The sequence below is a fragment of the Gadus macrocephalus genome, chromosome 23, assembly GCF_031168955.1.
Source record: "Gadus macrocephalus chromosome 23, ASM3116895v1".
Lineage (NCBI taxonomy): Eukaryota > Metazoa > Chordata > Actinopteri > Gadiformes > Gadidae > Gadus > Gadus macrocephalus.
The window spans coordinates 4,736,178-4,749,517 of NC_082404.1; the positions used below are offsets into that span (position 1 = coordinate 4,736,178).

Here is a 13,340-nt window from a genome sequence, read left to right on the forward strand (position 1 = left end):
TTCACAGTCGGTACCCCGGTAAGCCGCGTTCACACTGGACATCTAAGTGGTATAGTTCTACGCCGTGGTGGTGCTCCCCATTAAGGCTGGGCTCCTAATCCCAGGTTCACCCTGGCTCTGGCCCATCGTGTCCAGGGCCAGACACAACACCGAGGACATTCAAAGATCTCAAATTTGTTAATTGCAACACAAAAAATCGGGCCAGAGTATAAAAAGGGCGTCCCGCTGGTGTCTTTGTGTGCCCCGCGTTGCCTTTTCACGGCCGCTTTAAACATATGGAAATTCTAATCTCTGTGTAGCTTCTTGTTTTTTTTTTTCCCCCCGATATGCATTTCAATTCAGCCCTCATACAATGGGCTCATTTGACGTGTGTGATGTCAGCGGAGGGGCTATGCATACGAGATAAGCAGCATACAGTATAGAGAGACGCATGGCTTCGGTGCCTTTGATCATAGTTCCCTTACTCTATTAATTTTCCCACAGACTGTTATCGCAGGGCGCACTGCCTCCATGTCCCACGTTCAGCGGGCTTTGATCAGTCGTACCAAACGGTGTAATAGCACTTGTAATGGTGCTGGGAAAAACGGCTGCAAAAAGGCAAATAACTGAGCGATGAGTGATCCTCAAACCGCGGTAGAGATCAGCCACCACACAAGGCGGATGGAACGCAGAACCGAGCACGCTACCCAACACCTCGCAGAGATGTTCCCCCACCCTCACGTATTCGGCCTCGCATTTCCAGAGTTGCTCATTTGCTCGACTACCGACACGTAGGACTAATCAAGGACTACATCTTGGAAACAAAGCGTTCCGCGCAACAACCAAAAGCACCACAGACAATAAAAAAAAGACATATCTGACGTCTCACAGGTTTTGACGTTGTCAAAAAACGTCTTTGGGAGTCCATAACAAATAGCTCTTAGCACTTGTGCCATCTGTCCTTAATGAGTCCATTTTCTCCCACAGTCATTTCCATACTGTATTGTGCATCGTCCTGACAACATTTGCATAATTGTTCAAAGATTTTGCGCCAAAAGAGATATCCATGCTGGGAAGTGAGAGAGAGGGAGAATGAAGAGATGAAAAGAAAAGAGAGAGGGAAAACAGAGCAGGCAGAGAGATGGGAAAAGATGTTTGGGAATAAATGTGTGGAGAATAATCCTTTTCTTTCTCTCTCTCTCTCCTTCAAGCTACACAGTAACCTAATCAGGACTGGCTTTATCTGCTAATCCACATTTAAACTTTAACCTGTAGGGGGCCTCTTTGTGTTAGTTAATGTAAGCATAAAAACCAGAGGCTGGCCTGAATCCCTAATCAGATCCATCATATATTGTAAGACGAGAGGAAGAAAGGAAAATAGAAAAAACAGATTTCCAAAAAGGAAATTGGAAATTAGCGTGACTTCACCCTCTCCATCCAACGAAGAGAAAAGAGGGAAAAACAGGAGGGCAAGTGTAAAATAAAAATGAAACAATGCCGATATAACAAATTAGTGGTGTGGAATGAATTAATGCTCAAAAGGCGAACTTCTTAATCAGCTCAGCCTTGGCCGCCCTCGATTCAGGAGCACACACAAGAGTCACGGTCACTTGGTAAACCGAGGAGATGGAGGAGCGCAAAATGGAGAAGGACATGCATATCATACAAATATGTGTGAGACCAATAAGTGTTCATGTGATTAAAAAGCAAAGGGCTCTTCTGAAAGGGGAGATTGTTGGGCGACATACGGGACGCATTCACATCTGATGATGATAGATGACGGCCTGTGGCAGCGGACATATTGGGGTATTAATATTTTAGTACATAGAAAGAGAAGTCAGAAGTTGGAAAGAGGGGGCAAATTAAATGGGATCCCCTCTGACAACAATGGTTAATTCATTGGAGGCTTAACAAAAAGGGGGGGGCCTTCCATACTGCAGTACTAAATGAACCTGCTACCACAGTTTAAAACTGCTAAAATAATGTCAGTCACACTTGGACTATTTTCTGTTTCTCAAAAGTCTACGTTACCCCTGACAAACTATGGCTCACACAAATATAAGCAAACTCCCCACATACATTCAAGGGAATGTTTAAAAAATAATCAAACCAGTGTGAACTATGAATATTCATCACTTACCAAATATAAGCAAAGACCCACTCCCCCGCCCCCAAAAAACCAACAACGCCTTGTTTACCATGACATAAGCACCACTCGTCGGATTTTACCAAGTCAATTACCTATGATAACTGCTAGATGCTAAATGGTGCAATTCGCATGAGGGATATCCATCGCGAGAGACAAGCCTTGTTTTGCTCACAACATTAAGCATCTGTTGACACTTCACGTTGACTCCTGAGCATTGGCTTCCTTAAAGCCCTCTCTATGTCACACCATCGAGACAAAGAGTTTCAGGTTATAGTGAATTGGGAGGACCTAGAAACATAATAATATTTAAGAAAATTTTAATTAGTCCATCTGTCGTTCACATTTGTTTTCCTTAATGCTCTCTATGTGTTACACTATTGAGACGAAGAGTTTCGGGTTATAGCAACATTTGAGGACGTGGAAATAATAGAAACTTTAGAAAAATGAAATTAGCACTTGACCTGGGAAAAGATAATTACATTTGATGAGCACTTGGGATTCGATTTATTGGTTGTTTTTTCTAAATCCCTTTTCATGTTGAATCAAAGAGTTTCTGGTCATAAGGACTTGTGAAGTACTAGAAATAATACAATATTTTGGAGAAACTTATAAGCACTTATTTTCCTTTACTATAATACGTTTCACTGCTGAGACAAAGAGTTGCAGCTGTGTAAAGTAGTGAAAAGTGAGGACTGAGAAATATTTAGGAATGACTTTTGATTCAAGTCCATGGTGTTATCTTTTTCTTAGACCTATCCACCAGTTACACAGCTGTAGGACTGGTTTACAGTGACGTTGTGAGGACAGACGGACATGCAAAAAGAAAAAGAAAAAAAGTGATGATTAAAGTCCTGAACTTGAACATGTCCTGGCGTTGTCACACACTGGGGCTTTAGAAAAACTAAGAGTTCAGCTGTGTACTATAGCGGCATGTAAGCTTTAAATAATCACTTTAATAACAAAAAATAGGACCTGAGACTCAAGAACCACCGAAGAGAACAAAGTGTCTCCTCTTCTTCAGCTAAAATGTTTCTCTGAGAGCATGTTGGTAATCACACTCAAACGCACAAAATGCCCTTATCCCTCTACCATGTGCGCTTTTATCCACCATTAACACACCGAGGCCTCGTGTGGCATCAAGAAGGGAAGAAAGGGACAGCGTGTCAGTTGCTCCTTAGTCTGGTATCTCGCTGTATAATTTCCCCTCCATTAGAGGCAGAGACAAGCCTCCGTGGCGGTAATAAAGTAGCAGACATCAAGTCATGCTGTCTAGCCTTTTTTACCCGCAAATCCTAGAAATCATTGGCCAAACCCCCCCCCCCCCCCCCCCCCCCCCACACACACACACACACACCTCTAGAATACACCTGCAAGTACGATGATGACGATGATGACCCGAGTTGGCAGAGATTTCCAATTTATTCGACCCTAAATAAATAAAGGTTAATGTCGAAGGTACTTGTGTTGCTCAGAAGCAAATCAAAGCAATATGATTTTAAAAGTTATTTAAGAGAAAAATGGTATACATAAATACAGCCTGCATGATTATGTGTGGTAGAAATGAACAGCGGAATGTACCGGCATAACAATAATACGATTATTGACAGTTCAGGAAAACATTATTAACCATACAGGCTACACTATTAAAAAATAATCAAACTAGTGATAATAACAAGGTTCCTTCACAGATTACATTAAACTAAAGATATTACAGATAAATTGTATGGCTATCAGCAGCGTGCGGGTCATTAGCCTGGCCTTTAAGACAGGGTGAAGGGCAGAGGGGGATGCAAGCGTGGTGATTATGATTTCCATTTTAATAAAACAAGCTGGTCTCATGGTATATCACGTGCCGCTCTATTTATGAACTGTGCATTGGCAGCAGTGGTGGTGGTGGTGGTGGTAGCGGTTGTGGTAAACACGGCCCGGGCAGTGGAAGATTGTACTGGGGGTCTCTGGGCAAGGTGACGATGCCCCCATCGCTCTCCGAGGTCTTCACGCATCAGCGGAGGCCTCGCTGTTCTTGCCGGCCTGTTATTATTGTCTTGCTTCGACCGCGGTCCCTCGAGCGCTTCAGTGGGATCTGACGCCATCTAGTGGCGGCACAGGCTCACTTCAGTGCAAGCACACCACATACACACACCGTCTGGGTGACGATAACAAATACATTTACCCACCGCCTCATCCTCAAAAATAACATCAAACTTTTGTCTGATGAAGTGTGTTTAACCTCCAATAACCCTGCATTGTATTTTAGTGAGAATAGTGCAATTACTTAGCATTGTTACCAAATAGAAGGCAGGGGTTGTGGTTTTTGCAGGGCCCTCATCTGGCCATGACTGCCAGAGAGGATGAGGCTAATAAAACAATTTTCGGGGCAATACACAGAGGCTGCTAATAATTTAGAAAAGCCATCTCAGGGGACGTGTAATCTTGGTACATCCTCTAAAGCTTATTATTACCATATCATCACAATAAAGTTGTCTCTGTCGCATTAATGTTGCTCCCGAATTCTAATGAAGTTGTCCGGTCCGTTTTCATTTAGCAGATTACGGTACATAAAGAAACAATAACCCACGCGGCGGCTTTTTGCGTATGTAATCACGCAATTTACCACTACTCCTAGGTCTCATATGACAGGCCAATTTCCACACTTATTAAGCCCCCTGACACACTGGAAATAATCGTATTAAGAGTTAAGGTTTTTTTTTGTTATTTTGGGGTGTGCAGGGTTGAAATTGGCCCCCTATTTCTGGGAGACCTGATGGTTTAGGTAATAGACTCTTAACAGACCTCAAGACGTCTCTATTGCCACGGGCCTGCGGGCGGGGGGGAGCAGGCCAAGAGATACCAGTCAATCCCAACAGGAGGAAGAGAACGCCAGGGCCCTTCTCGGCCCTCCACTGCCACACCCTGCTCCCACTGGGGTCCTCACCCGGGGGACCCTTCAAGCCCCTTACTGACTAGTCATTTAAATCACAGAGGTTCAGCAGATATGGGCCGGGTTTTAATGGCTCGATAACGGGCAGGAGGTCTGCCGGGGCCACAGGGGCCCGGGCCCTGGAATATAACACACAGGGGGGTGTGTGTGTTTATTGGCCGCTTTGTTTAACACGGCTGACATTTTGTGGTGTTGGTGAGCGGGGTGGCGCGGCCCGTCGGGTAACATGACCAGAGTCGCGGATTTGAAGTGGGTGTCGTGGTAATTCAACGAGGAGGGGGTGAAGCGTGGACACGCCCTGGCACCCTGGGGTGTGTGTCCCCCATCCCCCCCCCCCCCCCAGCCCCTCGCTCGGCCCTCTGAAGAATGCACACACACACACACACACACACACACACACACACTCGCGCTCTCTAGTTAGGCCTCCGCCACATCCTGGTACTTTTATCTTTGACCTCTGACCCCGGGCACATCTGGAAACATAGTTGGAAGCAACCAGGAGGAAGTTGGCTCCCCCCCCCCCCCCCTTCCCCCCCACCCCCCGACCACAAAGCGCTGTAGTTATGGTAGAAAGACTTTGGAGTATTTAGGTTTTTCGTGCGACAATGTAAGCTTTGCAAACATGGGGATGGTGCTGGTGTCTGACCCTAGTGGTGCGGTGTAGCGTTTGACAGGACCAGTGAGTACTGGGGGGGGGGGGGGGGGGGGGGGCTCAGTGGGAACACTGGAGCAGCCGGCAGTCATGTAAACATCTCCGAGGGACGGGGGGCTATTGGAGGCTTTGATGTTAACATGTTTAAAAGACGGCTCTTGTGTCTTAATGGACACCGCGCTTCCCAGCCAACGCAAACATGTCCAGGCTGGAATTCTGGGAAATCGACAACTTCTTTTATTTTTTCCACACTTTCCGGACATCAATGTCTCCATTTCATGTGTATTTGTTGTTTTAATTAACAGGGCTGCGAGTGGGTGGCAGGATAAACTATACAATATTAGAATACATGTGTAGGTCCAAATATATTCACTTTATAGATTTGTGTTTTCAGTGTGTTTCAGTGTTTGGTTTTCAGTGTGTTCATCCCTGAATGTATGCCAACACCCACACCATAATGAACTCCTTGTAAAGTCTTTGCGCTTTGGTGATACAATTGTGAGTCAGAGAAGATGACCGGTAGAAAAAATACAACTAAAACAAAAGCAGCCCGCTAAAGATCTCCTCCCCAGCTCCTGAACAGCGAGACGTAGGGCTGACATATGCGCACGCTGCCCTCGTATTAGGAGACGTTTGGCCATAGATCTATGGGGTTGCGATGTTATTCGCTTTTCATGAGCGGGTTTATGTGAACATCCCATCCGAGGGTTCGAGGAAACAGAACCCCGGAACGCAGGGTGACGTCCACACTTATTGCTGCATCGATATTATCTTCCCCTCCAAAGCTGCCTTTTTCTATTTTTATTATTATTATCACCATCATTATCATTTATGTTTGTATTCCTCATTAAAAAACAAAACGCGTGTCTGAGGGTCCTACGATATTAAACGTTACAGTGTCATCATTATAACAGTCATTATGCTCCTATGCAGAGCCACAAGCAGGATAACATGTGACGATATGAATGGATGTTGTGTTGACGGATCAAATGTCCACACGTCTCGGTGGAATTATTGCCTCCACAGATTCTGCTACGGATCTTTGACTGTCTCGCAGGAATATCTTCTGGAATATCTTTAGTGCCATCAGGGACTCTGCCAAAAATGTATCGTACGCCCTTCTCTGGCCTTACGCACTCAGAAAAGGCCCACCTGCTGAGGTGTGTTATTTAGATAATCACTCGTTTGGACCCGGAGGGGCTGCCAAAAGTTTTCTCGTTTGATGTTTGCTTTTGTTTTGTTGTTAGCTCATCTTTCAGGGGACCCTGAACAGCCACAGAGCCATCCATACCCCGAGTCTCCCACCTCTCACAGGCATGTCTGAGAGCAGCCAAGAACACTCGCTACTTGTTAAATAAATAAATGTATTATATGAGATATGTAATGTTCGCAAACGTCTCCTTACGTCAGGCTCCACCGCCGTCCCCCCAAAGCATTCTGTGATACATCGCCGACATCAGCGCGCCCTTTTTTTCCAACTACGCACGCTCAAATCCCGGCGTCTCCTTATTGTTTGTACAGCTGTTCGAGTCTCCCAGTATATTCAACGTCGGCGGTTTATTGTGCCGCGAATAACCACAACAAATAACCTACCAACGCGAGACATCAAAGCTGTATCATCGAAGCTGTCGCACAGCCCCTTCTCTTTGTTCCCTACTTTAAAAACAAAGTGACCACGACCAGCACCTCCACCAATATATCCTTACCAATCGAGTTTCCAATAAAATAAAAAAGTGCCGTAAAAATAACGACTTGTATTTTTACATCTGTGGCGCTGGCTGTGCAGGGATGACCGTTTTGCACATCATCCTGCACTGTGGTTTCCCGGCTTTACGGTCTCAAGGTCTATGCTCCCATTTTATTCCTTTATGGGTCCCCTCGTTAACTCAGGCCCAGAAACAACTGCGCAAAAAGAAACATTTCCCCCCCTGATAGTTTTAGATGATAATCTGTCCGATGGGCCCCCTTCATTGACTATTGGTTCCAGATAAAGTGTTTGTGATCGGCATGAGTCAACATGCATTAGCGTTGGGTGGCTTAGAAGATGTTTGTATCTTCACAGCTGAAAAACCCATCTGATGGAGCGACTCTGTTTCTATCTCTGAGCAAACTGTAAAGCACTTCATTGGACATCAATGACTGGATATCAAGTGTGAAAAAAAGAGAAAGAAAAATTGTGGTTGTGATATAAACAACTTTGAGGCGACAGAGACATTAAAGAAAGACACAAAAATGTTAAGAGATGGAGATAGAGATTGAAAGAAAACGACTATCGTCATAATAGGGTCACATCACCCCAAATCCACAAGTTCACTTAAGAGTGTGGGGTGTCAATAGATTATAAAAAGGGTTTTGTTATGCAAATCACTATCAAACGATGGAGAAATAGACTAATTGCTTGCTCATTTTGCGCAATAAAGAGTCATGAATCCAGAGGTTATTAACATCTGAGAAAGTGTCCTTCATTGGAAACCGACCTCTGCAAAGGCTCTTGTTACTTTCCTTTACTCTATTTTCCTATTCTCATTTTAATGCTGTATTCTGTATGCAAGACAAGACAGCCAGACCCACCACCAAGGGCTTTGTGGGTACATCCCCCGATAAGCCCCGGGCACAAAGACCCCTTGTCTATTACTGTTTTTGTTTTCCCAGGAAGAGTATGGCTGTTGGTTAATTAGCAAACATCATCCGACAAGACTTACTGCCACCGAGGATTTCATATTTTCGTATTCTCCACAAGTTTCTTTCGCCCCGAAGCCTTCTCCCGGATCCCGCCACATGTTTGTTCTACCAGAAATGAGACGAGAGAGTTTAATTGCTGTGGAAGCACGGCAGCGAAGCACAGCAAACCCCCTGCCCACCTTATCCACACACCAAGCACCCCCCGCCCACCCGCCCGCAACACCCCTCCAGTTACACACAAACTTCTCAGTTCAGGGCTGGCTAATTATGCTAATAGCCGACCGTTCAAGCGTGCTGATGATGTGTGTGTTTGCTGAGGGAAGTGGATGCGTTTCCCGTTCGCGCTCGTCATAAGCCGGCTGTGCTCGCACGCCCCGTACGTTACTCCTCTCTCGTGAGATCACTGGAGGCACCTGAAGGCACGGAGACTATGCCCTCATCCATCCTGCCTAACCCATTACCCTCGGACAGGGAAAGGAGGATAAATATTGTTGCAGATGCCTAAACTCCACCCCCCCCCCCCCCCCCCACACACACAAATGAGACTAGTGTTCGGAGCCCAGATTCATCACGCCGTGGCGGGTTGTTTAAAGGCTTCCGAAGCCTTGGCCCTTCGGCGGGAAAGAATGGCAGCACATGTTTCTGTATCACTCACCACTGTGCCGTTGCCGAAGGGTTATGATGATATAGTCGACTGCCTCTCCTGGTGTGCGGCTCTCTTGGAGAACCTCCATACCCCCCAGTCTGTCAGCCCTGCGCGCTGATCTCATCATCAGACCACGCGGAGCCATCGCAGCCTTTTAGGAAAAACACAAAGGGGTTTGTATTGTTTTAATTCTTAATCCTATACCGGATTTAGTGTGTTCTATTTGACTCTTTAGTGGTTTAGCCAGGCCCTGTAATCCAAATCAACGTAGTGTGAATGCGTTAACCAGTAAAAGACACTTCAAAAGCAATCCATTATTCAAATAATAATGAAAACTTGTACTCTTCACATTTGGTAACACCTTTACTGGTCCGAGAGTGGGGAGAGAGGGTAATGAAACACAACAAACCAACTTCAACAGAGCCAATACAAAACTGCCGTGCAAACCATTCAGTCATTTCCCAAAGAGACTCAAAGTTAATTCAGATAGAGATTGCCAAGGAGCCGGTGTGTGGATAGGATTACCTTGATGAAGGACGCCTTGCAGAAGACCTGAGAGCAGAAGTGGGTTGGCTCAGAGCAACACGGCACATGGGTTGTGGCGGTGGGAACGACCGGGCTCCCGGTGAAACCTTTGGTTGACTGCTATCAGCGCCAGAGGAGTCTGCTTGTATAAACAGAACATACACACTGAGGGCCCTCTAGATCTGGACCGCCGCTTATGATTAATCTACACACGTGAGGAGAGAGGGTCTTCTTCATTGTTTTAATGAGAGGGGGGTCAGATGCGCGGAGCTCCTCTGCAATTTTGGGGGGTCTAAAACATTATACAAAAACATGCATTTCTTCATTCCAAAACAATTCGCAACTTCGAGATGTATTAACTTGTGATACACAATAAATAAACACTAAACCACATCACAATGGCATATGGAATAATAATTTGAAAAGCAGTCATTATGACCCTTGGATCATTCCAAAAATTCCAAAAATTGCACAAAATAACCTCATCCTAAATTCTCAAGTCAGACACTTGTCTTCACTGATAGCAGTGGTCGACTCAAACACGTTTCTCTGATTCACCCTCTCCTCCAAAGAGCCGCATGCAAGTTTTGCTGCCTAACCATACGACCCGGTGGAGTGAGCAAAGGCATAGGTGGCTAAAGGAGGAGGGGGGGGGGGGGGTGGTTACAGTACCTGTTGCCACGGTCGACGCTCTTAACGACACTCGACGGAGCGGCGGCCACCCGTGGCCACGCAGCGTATTTATGTTGGCAATATATGCAAAAAGAATTAAGATCGTAAAACTGGATGACCACACAGGCCGCCGCCGCCGCCGGAGTTTACCCTGAGCGACTGCCGTTTCGCGGAAGGCCCGGGTCTTTTATTTATGCAACTGTGGATTTAAGTCAAGGTGACTTGAATCCACCCCCAGCCCCCCCCCCCCCCCCCCCGTACAAACACTCCTCCCCTGACTTACGCTGCTCTGTGGCCGTGATCGGGAGACTGATGACTTGACACGACAATCTGTCTGTTTGCCTTCCTGAGCTAGTAATGTGTAGTGGTGTGATTTCGATTTTTGGTGTTCTTTCTTGTTGATGTAATGCTGTTGTGTTATCCTTTTTGGAAGAAACAACAGAACGCAGACCTATGTGCAGATAGCTGCATATCTCAAGGGGATATGGCAAAAAAACAAAACAATGAAAGAACTTTATGATCCATGTTTTCTTGTGTATGGCATCATTTTTAACTGAGATGCACCTTAGTACAATGAGCAGGATTTTAAAGGTCAATGTTTGCGTGAAAGCCTCTGAATTTAATACTGACTACGGCAACCTTTCTTCCTGCTCTGGGCTTGTCAGGCAGACCACTTGAATGGCAAAGTTCATGGCTAACAACAGATGGATCATATTCACCTTTTCGGGAAAAGCCAGGTACCAGCCACTATGGGTGCCCCACTCCTAATCACCCTGGTTTCTAATGATCGCTCTCCGCTATCTTTTTTTCTTTTAGCGAAGCTTCTGTTGGATCTAAACATAGGGATAGAGAGAAACAGAGGAAGAGCTAGATAGAGACAGACAGAGCTAGATAGAGACTTTCACAACTTAAGTAAGTTTCCCCCCATTTCTTTTCAACTTGATATTGTTGTCTAGACTCCAGGCTTGAGTTTCCCGGGTTCACTTACGAATGTCCCAAAGCTGCCATTACCAACACACTTCTTTCAGGAACTTTACAACGACTTTCTCTGTTCAACAGCCTTAAGGGTCCCCAGCTAGCTAGCTAACTGCTTTCTACCCTACTGATACAAGAGGCAAACATAATATTCTGGAGATATTCTGGAACAGTATTGTGCCAACCTATATTGTTTGGTCCCTCCTCCAATAAAGGGATGCTGGAATGACGGATTGGTCTCCAGGCAACACTCCTCTTTTTGCCCATGCGTCATGTGACTCTAAAAGACAGACAGATAGACAGACGGCGAAACCCATAGGGAAGTGGCTTCGTGATAACTCTCTGTATATTCCAACCACTCCGCGCGACCACCACCGCCTCAAGGGGGAGCTCTAACCAGCAGAGCGCAGGGGGAGAGCAGCGAGTAAAATAAACACAGGGCTGACGCTAAATACTTTACCTGCTACCCCTGCTAGCCTGGTAGAGGAAGTAAGGACAGGAAAAAGTGTCTCCACCACCACTACCACCGCCTCCCCTCCCTCCAGCCCAGCCCGAGACATCTTCTCTGTGGGCTGCTGGAACAACAAGACTCAATGCGATAGAAAGTCATAGGGCTTACGAGAAGCGGAAAATAACCACAATGAAAACGTGAGGGCAACGCCACCCGTGCCAGACACACTATCAACAAAGGGACAGCGAAGAAAAGCCACTCCACACAAACGGTGACCTTTGACCCAGGCACTCCACTCCCACTCCCCCTCCTCCTCCTCCCCTCCCCCTCCCCAAATCAACACTTTTCCTTCACACACTCGTCGGCGAGACGACGGGGGAGCCCCGGAGTTTGTGCAAATGAATGATCTGTCAGGAGGCTGTTTATATCCCCTCTCGCTCCTTTACTTAACACTCCCGCATTAAAAGAGAGGAGCTTTTTAATTAGCTACGGACTCCTCTCTTTTTAATCAACTCACAAACGACGTCCAGCTGTGACAGCCGTGACAGGCGGAGAATGGCGACGGCGGAGCCACTCTCTTCTCCGCCCAGGAAAGAAATAAATAAATACATGAAGTCAGATTTCTCCAAAATTAAACGTAAAAGAGGTAGACAACCACACACACATACACGGACACACAGATACACACACACACACACACACACACACACACACACACACACACACACACACACACCGTGGGATTGATAGGTTTAAGAGGACATTTTGAAGATGAAAATGTAACTGAAATGTCCTTTTACAGAGAAGAGATTGCTGCTGGCTCTTTGTTAATAATGTGTGAGTTAGTAGAAGTAGAAGCTGTGGAAGAGTACACGCCACGGTGTTATGGGAGTGCTGCTTTGGGTGTGGAGTCTCACTACCATAATTCAGCCATCGTGTGGAACAGATCTCGTCCCAGATCCACATGATCGCATTATTTCTAAATAATTTTCTCTTTCCATCGTTTGATTGTATAAGGGCTGAGGCATTTTAAACTCTGCGACAATGTTTCCTTTGATATATTTGACAATATAAATTCTATAGAATCTTTTTTAATTTAGTTTGTTCCTCATTGTGTATGTGCATACTTGCAGTTGTGTGTGTGTGTGTGTGTGTGTGTGTGTGTGTGTGTGTGTGTGCGTGTGTGCATGCATGCATATTTGTGTGATGCGTGTGTGTAGATGCATTTATGTGTGTAAGCTGTTAATAGTATTAAGCAGAAAAGCCAGACCAACCCCAGTGTAAGTGTAACCGAGGAACTGGGTTCCTTCATTTGATTTAGCTGCCAGGCTGCCAGTGGGATACTCAGAAATAATACCGTGGATCCGGGCGGCAGCTGTGTTCTGCTTGTCTCCGCTGAACAGATTGTGTCGGTCTACAAGAAAAAGAAAAAAGTAAACAAATTAGAAAAGAGCTACTGCCGAACAATGGCTCAGATTAAAAGAGCAGCATCGTCTCACCCCCCGTCCCCCCCCTACTTTCTAGTTGCCCGAGACGACACGAACGCCATCGATGACATTTAGATTGGAGACAATGAGTAATCTGATACGATGCCTTGGAACAGGGATAAAACGCTGAGAATCAGCCATGCATTTGGTGCGAGAGGCGTCACCAATATAGGCAGTCTTC

General features: G+C 45.8%; 1 long non-coding RNA gene across 1 annotated transcript; it reads right to left on the reverse strand.

Moving 5' to 3' along the window:
* Nucleotides 1-3,618: 3,618 nt before the first annotated feature.
* Nucleotides 3,619-12,287, reverse strand: LOC132452827 (uncharacterized). The gene is made up of 5 exons (XR_009524522.1): nucleotides 10,966-12,287; nucleotides 9,575-9,713; nucleotides 9,059-9,200; nucleotides 8,424-8,508; nucleotides 3,619-4,221 (listed from the first exon to the last, which is right to left on the reverse strand). It is a non-coding gene; the product is annotated as an uncharacterized LOC132452827 (long non-coding RNA).
* Between the last annotated feature and the right edge of the window lie 1,053 nt (nucleotides 12,288-13,340).